Below are 10211 nucleotides of genomic sequence, written 5' to 3' on the forward strand. Positions count from 1 at the left end.
CGGTTGGTCAAGTTCATGGAAGATTGCATATATCTCATGGAAAAAGAGTTCTACAAACTTGCTGATCGAGTCTACCTCACGATGGACAGTGCATCCAGTAGGAGAGTTAAAGGAGCTCGCATGCAAAAAACACTACAGGAAAAATGATCATTCACGACACGTGATTTACGGCGTGCATTTAATACGTGCCGTAAATGAGTATCATTTAAGGCATGCATTTAATACACGCCGTAAAACTCGCAATTTTAGAATAAAATTTAAGGCGTGCGTTGAAAGCACGCCGTGTTTATGTAGTAAAAAGCATTAGAAAATTTGTTAATTATCTCTCCCTCTCATGTCAAAGGTTCTCCCTTATCTGGTCTCTCTCTCTCTCTCTCTCTCTCTCTCTCTCTCTCTCGTCCGATAAAGGACGAAGATTAAGCCGTCGAGAGCCATCGATTTCTTCTTCTCCCAAAAGCCTTGAGAGCCGGACCTTCCTTTGTCTCATTTCTCCTCCCAAGCACCGCCGCGATGACGTCGACCGAGACGGAGGACGCCGTCGCACCGCCATCACCGATTACCAAGAGCTCGAGTCCTGAGTTTGCGAAGGTCAGATTCGTACTCCAAATCTTCCTTATTCATGTTTGATTCTACAACCGGAGAGCGTTTCTCTCGCCATCGGCGAACCAGTTCACAAGCAATTCGAAAGTCCAGAGGTAAGCTTCGATTTAGGTTTTCTGATCTTTCTGTTGAATTTGATTCTGTATTTGGATTTTGCATATTTGGACCTTGAAATTTCCTTGTTCAATTTTCGATTAAATCGATTTCTACTCTCTCTCTCTCTCTCTCTCTCTCTCTCTCTCTCTCTCTCTCTCTCTCTCTCTCAGAGCTTCATCTGCGCCTGAAGAAGTGAGATCTTATCATTGACGATTCAGCTCTCGCAGGATCGGAAGCACCATACAAATTCAAAGGTACGCCTCTATCTTATTTTATCATGATCGGAATTTGCTTATTTGGAATTTCTGTGAGGCCATTGATGTTGCTATTTGATATCTTTGTTGGTTGCTTAGCTAGAGTCTGTGTTAAGAGTTTGTCTGAATTATTGTTACTCTCCACTCTAGAATCGTTTTGTTTTTCAATATGTTTTTGTGGAAGTGGGTGTTTATCGCACACCAGGTGTTCGATTAAATTCCCCTTAAGCTCTGTTTGGGGTTTCAGAATAGAATTATCAATTGAAAGACTTGTGCTTAGCTGCTATTGGAATTATCAATTGCAATGCCTTAGCCATTATATTGTAGTATTATCTTAAATGGTTGTTCTCTACTAGCTTTGCATCAGAAGGCATGTAATGTTATATATTTAATGTTCTATTTAATGTTCTCTAACATAAGCTTAATAAAAATGAGAAATGATACGGAAGTGAGACAAAAGAAAATCTAGTTCTCCTTTTTATGTCTTCTATACCATACATGCTTTGAGGTAAAGTCACCTGTCAATGATAGTTACCTTAATGATTTCTTGATAATGATTCGCTGATGATTAGAATAAGGTAGGTATATTTGGCAAAGATATCTGTTATGCCGATGTATATGACTAAGGTGAAATTGACTAATAAGAAGTGAAGGAATTGGAATTGGTGGGGAATTAAGTACAAGTTTCCATGAGGGGTGCTAGTTGTAAAAACTGCTTTTTTGTTAGTGTGTTTGATATAAGTGAGTGAGTACTTTACAATGCATTGTAGAGTTATGTTAAGCAACCGTGTTTTGCTTGTGGAAAGATTGTTAGTTTGATCTCTAATTCAGTAACTGTTTTGTTCTGAATTTTGAGGTTCATGGTTATATTTATATGTTCGGACTTTGGAACTTTGAACTAAAGAACGAATCAAGAATGGTTTATAGTTGATGGTAGAGGATTTCATAATAAGCTAACGAGATCAGGTAGCTTAAGAGTCTGGTATTAACTGGTTTCATATCTTATCTCAGGTGGAAGAATCAAATTGGAAGAGCAGAAAGATGGAAATGCAGCAATATTGTGCACATGAATCGAAGTCCATCTTAGGTGCAAATAGCTGATTCTGAAAATTCTAAAGGCGGCTTTGACTGCAACATCTGCTCAGACTTTGCACACGAGCCAATGGTCATCCTCTGTGGCCATCTGTACTGCTGGCCTTGCATCTACAAATGGCTTCACGTCCAGAGCGCCTCCATTGCGTCTGATGAGTGCCCTCAGTGCCCTGTGATTGCTTCCACAGCATTTGTTTGTATACTGCTTAACTTTTTATACAAGTGAAGGTTCTCTTATGAAATTGCAACAAGCAAAGAATTAGACATATTTGTTATTCGTTTTTATTTATAAAGTTTTTGGGTGACATTGGAACAACAAAGAATATATATATATATATATATATATATTTTAAAAAAATTGAATTTACGGCGTGCAAAGCATGCCTTAAACCAAAATTTACGGCATGCTTTAAGGTCATTTACGGCGTGCATATCAAGTTTAACAGCGTGCTTTTAGGTCATTTACGGCGTGCATACCAAATTTTACGGTGTGCTTTTGGGTTATAAAAAGACAAAAAAAAATTCATTTTTTACGACACGGTCTATAAGGGCGCATTGTTACCCGAGTTTGCACGTCGTAAATTGTCATTTACAGCATGCTTTGCACGTCGTAAATGGCTTGTTTTCCTGTAGTGAAAGATTATCCTATGTAGTAAACTTTAGGAAAAATAAAATTAAAATTTGTTGTAGGAGAATAGAATTGTGTGTATTATTGATAATAGGAGCCCTTTAAATAGGGAGTTACAAGGTACCCAAAAATGTAATAGAATCCAATTACAATTGAATACCTAGAACACATTCCTATTACAACTCTAACCCTAGTTTGTAGAGGCACACATTATGTCGATATCCTTCAACACTCTCCCTTGTGCCGCTCAAACTTGGTGATGACGCTTTAATTGTTGCCTAGTTAAAAACCTTGTCAGGTAACAAAAACCCAATGGGACAAAAATAACCCTGGTCGAAGGACAAAAAGAGCACAACACGTCCTTCACTCTTCGAGATCGAACATGTAGACATCATGCCTCCCCCTGATGTCAATATTCTCCCCCTGATTGCTACAATCATGGGAGTTCGGATAACTTTCTTAATCCGATGCTTTCCACATGTTTCTCGAAGGTGGATTTTGGTAACGACTTAGTAAATAAGTCCGCTACATTATCCTCAGATCGGATTTGGTTCACTTCAATATTTAGAAGTGCATGTTGTCATTTTGATGGAGGGGAGGAGGAGCACGGAAGGTGGCATTTTGCCTTGTGGGGTCTGATCCCACACTTCCGTTATCTCTTTTCTCTGTAGGGATAGAACAAGCCCATATCAATCGTACCTCTCAAGTATCGAAAGATTGTCTTTATACCAATCTAATGGCGTTGCGTTGGTGCGGAGCTATGTCTAGCCAACAAGTTCATAATAATTGAGGTGTCCGGTCTTGTATTGTGCTAAGTACAATAATGCGCCTATTGTACATAAGTAAGCACTTCTGCTATTAACACGTCTTCGTCATCATCCCTGGGACGAAACGGATCCCATTTAGGGCCAAGACTACGGACGACCATGGTGCATCTTTGACTTTATCAAAAATGTCTCTTGACACGGTATACAAGTTCTGAATTTAGACAAAACCGTGTTCTCCCAAGGTCATTCCTCTCAAACTCGGATTTCTGGTGTTCAGCGGTTTTCCTTAACTCACAAGGGTTCCAATTATGTTTATCAACATAAACCGCGACAATTGCAAATCCGGAACTTGTCATGGAAACGCGTGGGCATAGTTCATCATATCCCTTCCCAATCAAGTAGTCACTTTAGTGAGCGTTTCAACCTCGTTGCAAACGCGCTCCGTGGTCTAGAGCCACTTGACTTGGGTAAATGAAGTTCACAAGAACCTTCATTATATTCCGTATCTAGATCCCCATAAAGATATGTAGTGACCACATTTGTAAGCTGCATGTTCAGTTATTTGGAAACTACCAAACTGACAAGGTAGTGGAGTGCAATGACATCCATTACGAGAGAATATGTCTTCTCGTAGTCGATTCCAAGGCGTTTTGTGAGAAACCTTGCGCCATAAGGCGAGATTATCATCTCTTTTTCTCATCACGCTATCTAACGAAGACCTATTAATGTCAACAGGTTTTATGTTAGGAGGTGTTGGCATCTCAGGCCCGAAATCCTTCCTCTTTGTTAGTGAATCCAATTCAACCTGGATCGCATCTTTCCATTTAGGCCAATTTTCTCTACGTTGGCATTCTTCAACGGAGTAAGGTTCGATGTCATTGGTCTCAATAATTCCACGTCCTCATGTACACTAGTGTAGTTCGTAGAGATCTCTATATTCTCAGGAATTGGTTCTAACATTGAGGCGTCCCCCAACGATGTCTCTTGGACATAACCACAATCCAAAATATTCTCATGAGACCGATTTTGAGTATCAATGATCAATGGATCAAGTTGTGCCAAACTCGCTCTCCTCTTAAGGCGAGAATCCATCGAACCTATGGGTCTCTTACGCTCTCTAGCGGAACCCATGGCCTATGACGCCATTATGCCACCTTGTGGCGTCACCATACCACCATCCATAGTGGTGGTGCCGTACCCATCTTCTCTGGGTGACACCATGTCCTCTTGTGGGGACATCAATCCTTGCAGGCATGTTTGCAGCAGGTATATGTGATCTCGTCACTTTTAGGGGATCAAGATGAGACATAGTGGGGACAGACCACGACAATTCCTGTCGTTCCTGTTGAACATTGACATTCTAATCTCCCCCTAATGACGGGAAGACTGTCTCATCAAAGTGACAATTCGCAAATCCAGCGAAATAGAGATCGCCTGTCAAGGGTTCTACGTAGCGGACTTATATATATATATGCATTCGTTGCAATGACTCATGTTGATGCGCTATGGCGGCGCAATTGGCACATGAACCGCACACTCAAATATGCATAAATACGAGATATTAGACTCGAACTCAGTCACTAGCTGTAACGCAAATAAAAGTTGAGTGGCTGCTATGAGTCGTAGACGAATTAGCATAGCTGCATGCGATATTGCATAACCCAAGCGGAAATATTGGTGCGCATTACCAATGTCTGGGCTACCATCGTAGTCGTTTAATGGTGGCTTTTCCGCGAGACCAATTGGGTGTGTACATGGGAATACGATACTTGATATCAATACCCAATGATATGCAATAGTCATCGAAAATTGTCGATGTAAACTCTCTAGCATTATCAAGTCAAATTGACTGAATGGGATGATCTGGGTAGTGAGCCTGTAGCCATATGTTATGTGCTAGGAGTGTAGTATAAGCAGCATTACGAGTGGATAATGGCACAACACATGACCAGCGTGTTTGCGTATCAACCAACACCATAAAACATCTATACGGTCCGCAAGTTGGTTGATCAAATCCATAGAATTCCCTTAGATTCTTTGTAAGAATGGAATTATTTCCTCAATCTCCTTTGCATAGGATGGTCTCAATCCTAAATAACAGGCTTTACAGAACGAAACATGGGCTTTATAATCAACCAATGAGGCTTTTGGTTAAGTCATAATGTCACAATAGACTTGAGAAGTAGAGAGAGGAGTTTATGGCGTCAATGCCATGTATTTGCCGCAGGGGGTAGGCGGCGCCGGCCATGTATGGCCGGTCTTTGCACAATCGTGGCGCCATGAGGCGCATGTGCAGCACCTCGAACCAATTCTTGGTTCTTACTTTTCTTCGTTCTGAAAATGGATGTCCGTGTAAAGTCTTTAATACACGGATCATCATGTCAAAGCCTATATGTGTCAGAATCCCATAAGTCATCTCTCATGACATGGTTGGATTCAATAACTCGAATAGTGGTTGCATACAACCCACTAGAGCGACACATAAGTTTCTCTAAGACTCGTTTATGTCCGTAGTCATTAGAGGTGATGCAAAGGAACTCTGTCCATTCTCATAATGTGTTTCCACATGAAAACCATTGGCTCTTATATAATAAAGTTCGAATTAAGGTATGTCCAAGACATTAAGTAAAAGAATTGACACTTTATTAATAGCCAATGATTATATCAAAGTTTCCAAAATCTAATCCAAAATAAAATCAAACTAAGACACATTGTAGTCACTCTATCCGTTTGGTAACTCCAATCAAATATGACCAGTAAAGTAGAGAGAGATGTTGGTGGAGCGAGGCTCTCTTAAGTACCAATAATCTCAATGACTTTCCTAGACATCACATTTTATTGGGTCCGCCACATAAGAAAGAGTTAATACAATTGTCATTTATTGACTAAGGCAAATTGCCATTACAAAAGTTCTTGGAAAAATAAAAGGACTAATCTAATCAAAGTCTGCTGCATCCTTGTGCACTTCATCTTCAGCTTTGAAGTCCTCTATGGTGAGATTGACATCTCCACCATCTTCTTCTTCTTCTGCAAGGTACACTTCTTGCTCTCTCAGGTCCCTGTATGCCCTGTATCTTTCAGCTAGTTCCTCACTTGCCTTGCATTGCTTGAACCAATGCTCAATTGATCCACATCGATGACACTCATCATTGTGGTTGCCTTCCTTTAATTGAGGTGCACGTTGTGCACGTTGCGGGCGTTCCCTAGGAGGGTTGGTGCCACCACCACGACCCATGGCGCCACCATTACGGCTAGGGATACCACGACCTCCTTTCCCACGTGTGGCATTACCGCCACGTGTATCCACACCAAACTTGCGGTTTCCTTCCTGGTTAGGGCGGTTATATGGACCCATACGTCCCTCATATCCCTTATTCCTAGGGTTCCGCTCCTTGCGCCCTCTTTTGGGTGCATTATAATTCGCCTCATGAACGCTCGTAGTTCCAATGGGCCTTGAATTATAATTCCTCACGAGTATGTTATCATGTTTCTCAGCTACAGATATGATATTGATAAGCTGATGAAACCTCGTGATCCGTCCAGCATTGACTTCAGTACGATATTGTTTTGATATCACAATGGCTGAAACGGGGAAGGTGGAGAGAGTCTTCTCAACTAGCTCTTGTTATGTGATAGGTTTTCCACAAAACCTCAACATGGATTGTATGCAAAGAGCTTCTGAATTATATTCAGCAACAGACTTGAAGTCAGCAAAGCGCAGATTGTTCCATTGAACCTTCAAGTCAGGGAGGAGGGAATCTTGGACATTGCCAAAGCGCTCTTCTAGCGCTACCCATAGCTCTCTTGCATCCTTGATCAACATATACTCCAATCTAAGTGCTTTGTCCATATGACGTCGCATCAAGATGACTTCTTGAGCATGTTTTGCAGGTGTTGGGATGAACACAAGATCCGGGTTAGGTGCCTGGATTATGGGCAATATTCCCTTTGAAGTGAGATGGTTCTCAACATCGGTTACCCAGCTATGGTACTCTGAGCCTGTTGAGTCAAGCATGGGAAAGTTGAGTCTAGGTTCATTCGACATCCTGAAAATAAGAAGAGAAGATATATTAGTTTCGGAGCTAAACTTCCACGAAAACTAAAATAATAAGATTTCCGAGCTATGCTACTAAGAAATCAATTTCCAAGAATCTCTTTTGGATTAGACCAAACAATGATGTTTTTAATATGGTCACAATTTGATGCTTACGGACGCTCTTAGTCCAAGCATTATGAACACTCTTAGTTCATACGAACGCTCTTAGTTCGTTTAATTATGAACACTCTTAGTTCATACGAACACTCTTAGTTCGTTAAGCGTGAATCCCCACAATTCTGCTTTGTTAAATATCAAAATCATTTGGCAACATATATTCCAATATTTGCAGAAAATAAAAGGAATTTAAATACAAGAAAGCAGCAACCTTAATTATAAAAACTTACGTAATTGTTCTTGGCTTGAGGACACGCGCGTGTTGGAGCAGGCGTGTTTTTTTTTTCTCTGGGCTGTTGTTCTTTGGGCTTTCCTCCTTTTTTTTTTCTCTTCTGGGCCGGCCGGGTCCCTTTCCTTTTCTTCTTTTTTTCTTTTTTTTTCTTGGGCCGGGTCCCTTCTTTTTTTTTTGTTCGATGCTGCGCGGCTTGAGCTCGTTAGCCTTGTGCCGTCACCTCTGATCTTCTTCGTTCGGTGCTGCGCGGCTTCAGGTGGCAAGTGTAGGCAGGGCCGAACTGGGCAGCGCGGGCGGACTGGGCAGGATGTGTGCAGGGCCAAGTGGGCGGGCGGACTGGGCAGCGCGGGCTGCAGTGGAGGCGGCTGGAGGGCTGTAGGCGGGCTGCAACAGGCAGGTGCGCAGCAGGTCGGCAGGGGACGTGCGGCAGTGGGTTGCAGGCTTGCGGTAGGCCGGCAGGAAATAGTGCGGGCAGCAGGGGCTGCAGTGGGCTGCGGCTAGGCTGCTGGGGTGAGGCCGGTGTGCGGAGCTGCAGGGCGAGTAGCAGGGGCTGCAGGGAGACCGGCAGGAGGCTGCAGAGGGGGGTTGGCTGGAGGCTGCGGCAGATTTTGGTCTTTTAGGGTTTTAGGGTTTTTTTTTTCTTTTCGGCTAGGGTTAGAACTCGTGCTGATAACGTGTTGTAGGAGAATAGAATTGTGTGTATTATTGATAATAGGAGCCCTTTAAATAGGGAGTTACAAGGTACCCAAAAAGGTAATAGAATCCGATTACAATTGAATACCTAGAACACATTCCTATTACAACTCTAACCCTAGTTTGTAGAGGCACACATTATGTCGATATCCTTCAACAAAATTAAACTTATGAAACATTATCCTTGATAATAATAAAATAAACAAGCAAGATAAATTTGCACAGAATTAGGTTATACTGTGGTTATTGCTCCAGCCGTGGGCTCAATGCTTGTCATTCCTTCTCCCTGCAAACAATGGAAAATCCACTTGCTTATGTATACAGAAAAGCAATATTTCATAAATGTTCATTATATCCAAAATTATATTATCTTAACGTGTCAGGGTCCCATATTCTACCAACGTGATTGGCAGTGGTAATTAACTTTGGTCGTTCAGAATTAAGAGTTTGATGCCGCTTAATGTCTAATATCGGGCTTCCATCTTTACTATTAGAAAGCCAAGGGCCTGTTATGGTGTCAATAGCTTCACGAAAAATTGAACTCCCCATATTACCCATGAGATTGGGGACAGTTCAAGTTAAGTGAAATATCAAGGAGGGGTAACAATGTAAAATACAAAAAAAAATGAGATGAATCATTGAGGAAAACAGAAAACGCAGGCAGTTAGGACGATCTCCTTGAAGAACGACTGCCAGGGCGCACGATTAAGGAGAGAAGGGAAAGAGGAGCAGACCAAAATCAAACCCAGAAAGAGGGAAAAAAATTAGTATCAAAATCGGTGACTTGGGATTCACCTAAGGTGAGACTAGCCAATTGTTATTGGGTAATTTTCAGATTTCGTTTTTCATTGATTTGGGTACATTATTTTTGTTCTATATATATGGTTTTCTTTGTTACTCATTGGAATTGGATTATCGTTATTAGGTATTGTTTGCTGAGCGGATTATCAAGTCGGCCGACAGTGTTGCAGATTCACTTGAGGTCAGACTTGATAATTGTTTCTAGATTTCAAATGATTTTCTAAATTTTACGTTTGTATTTATTCATCCTAGTTTGTTGCATAATACTAGTCATCAGGTAAATAAATTTACTTCTTTGAAAGTGGTAGTAGCAACTGGACCGCATGTCAAAACCTCTGGAAAAATGCAATTACAGATGCAGTTATAAGAGATATCTAGCTACCTATCGACACGGAGGTATTTGTGTTACCTATCAATGGTTGTGAAGTGCTTCTGGAAGCTTCGTGGTTAAGGACACTTGGTGATATCATCTGGAACTATGAGAAAATGACTATGACGTTTTCTGTACAAGGTAGAGAATTTATGTTGCAAGGTATCCTTGATAATGATATTGCCTTGGTGAGTTGTGCTACATTGACTAAACTTTTGAAACAAAAAAAACAAGCAATGCTCATTCAATTGATGGAGATTTCGAGTGTTGACAATGGTTCCTTGAATGATGTAGATCCTGCCATAGTGACATTAATCAACAAGTTTGCTACCCTTTTTGATAAGTCTACTAGTTTACCCCCACATACAGGGCAAGACCATAGAATTGAGCTTCTACTAGTAACTGTCAGGCCTTATAGGCATCCCCAATTTCAAAAGAATGAGGTAGAAAAAAATCTGCAACGAG

General features: G+C 41.3%; 1 long non-coding RNA gene across 1 annotated transcript; it reads left to right on the forward strand.

Moving 5' to 3' along the window:
- Nucleotides 1-381: 381 nt before the first annotated feature.
- On the forward strand, nt 382-2335 carry LOC133712969 (uncharacterized). Its single transcript, XR_009847684.1, has 3 exons — nt 382-695; nt 867-950; nt 1962-2335. It is a non-coding gene; the product is annotated as an uncharacterized LOC133712969 (long non-coding RNA).
- Nucleotides 2336-10211: the final 7876 nt, after the last annotated feature.

This window comes from Rosa rugosa, chromosome 5 (genome assembly GCF_958449725.1).
Source record: "Rosa rugosa chromosome 5, drRosRugo1.1, whole genome shotgun sequence".
Taxonomy (NCBI): Eukaryota; Viridiplantae; Streptophyta; class Magnoliopsida; order Rosales; family Rosaceae; genus Rosa; species Rosa rugosa.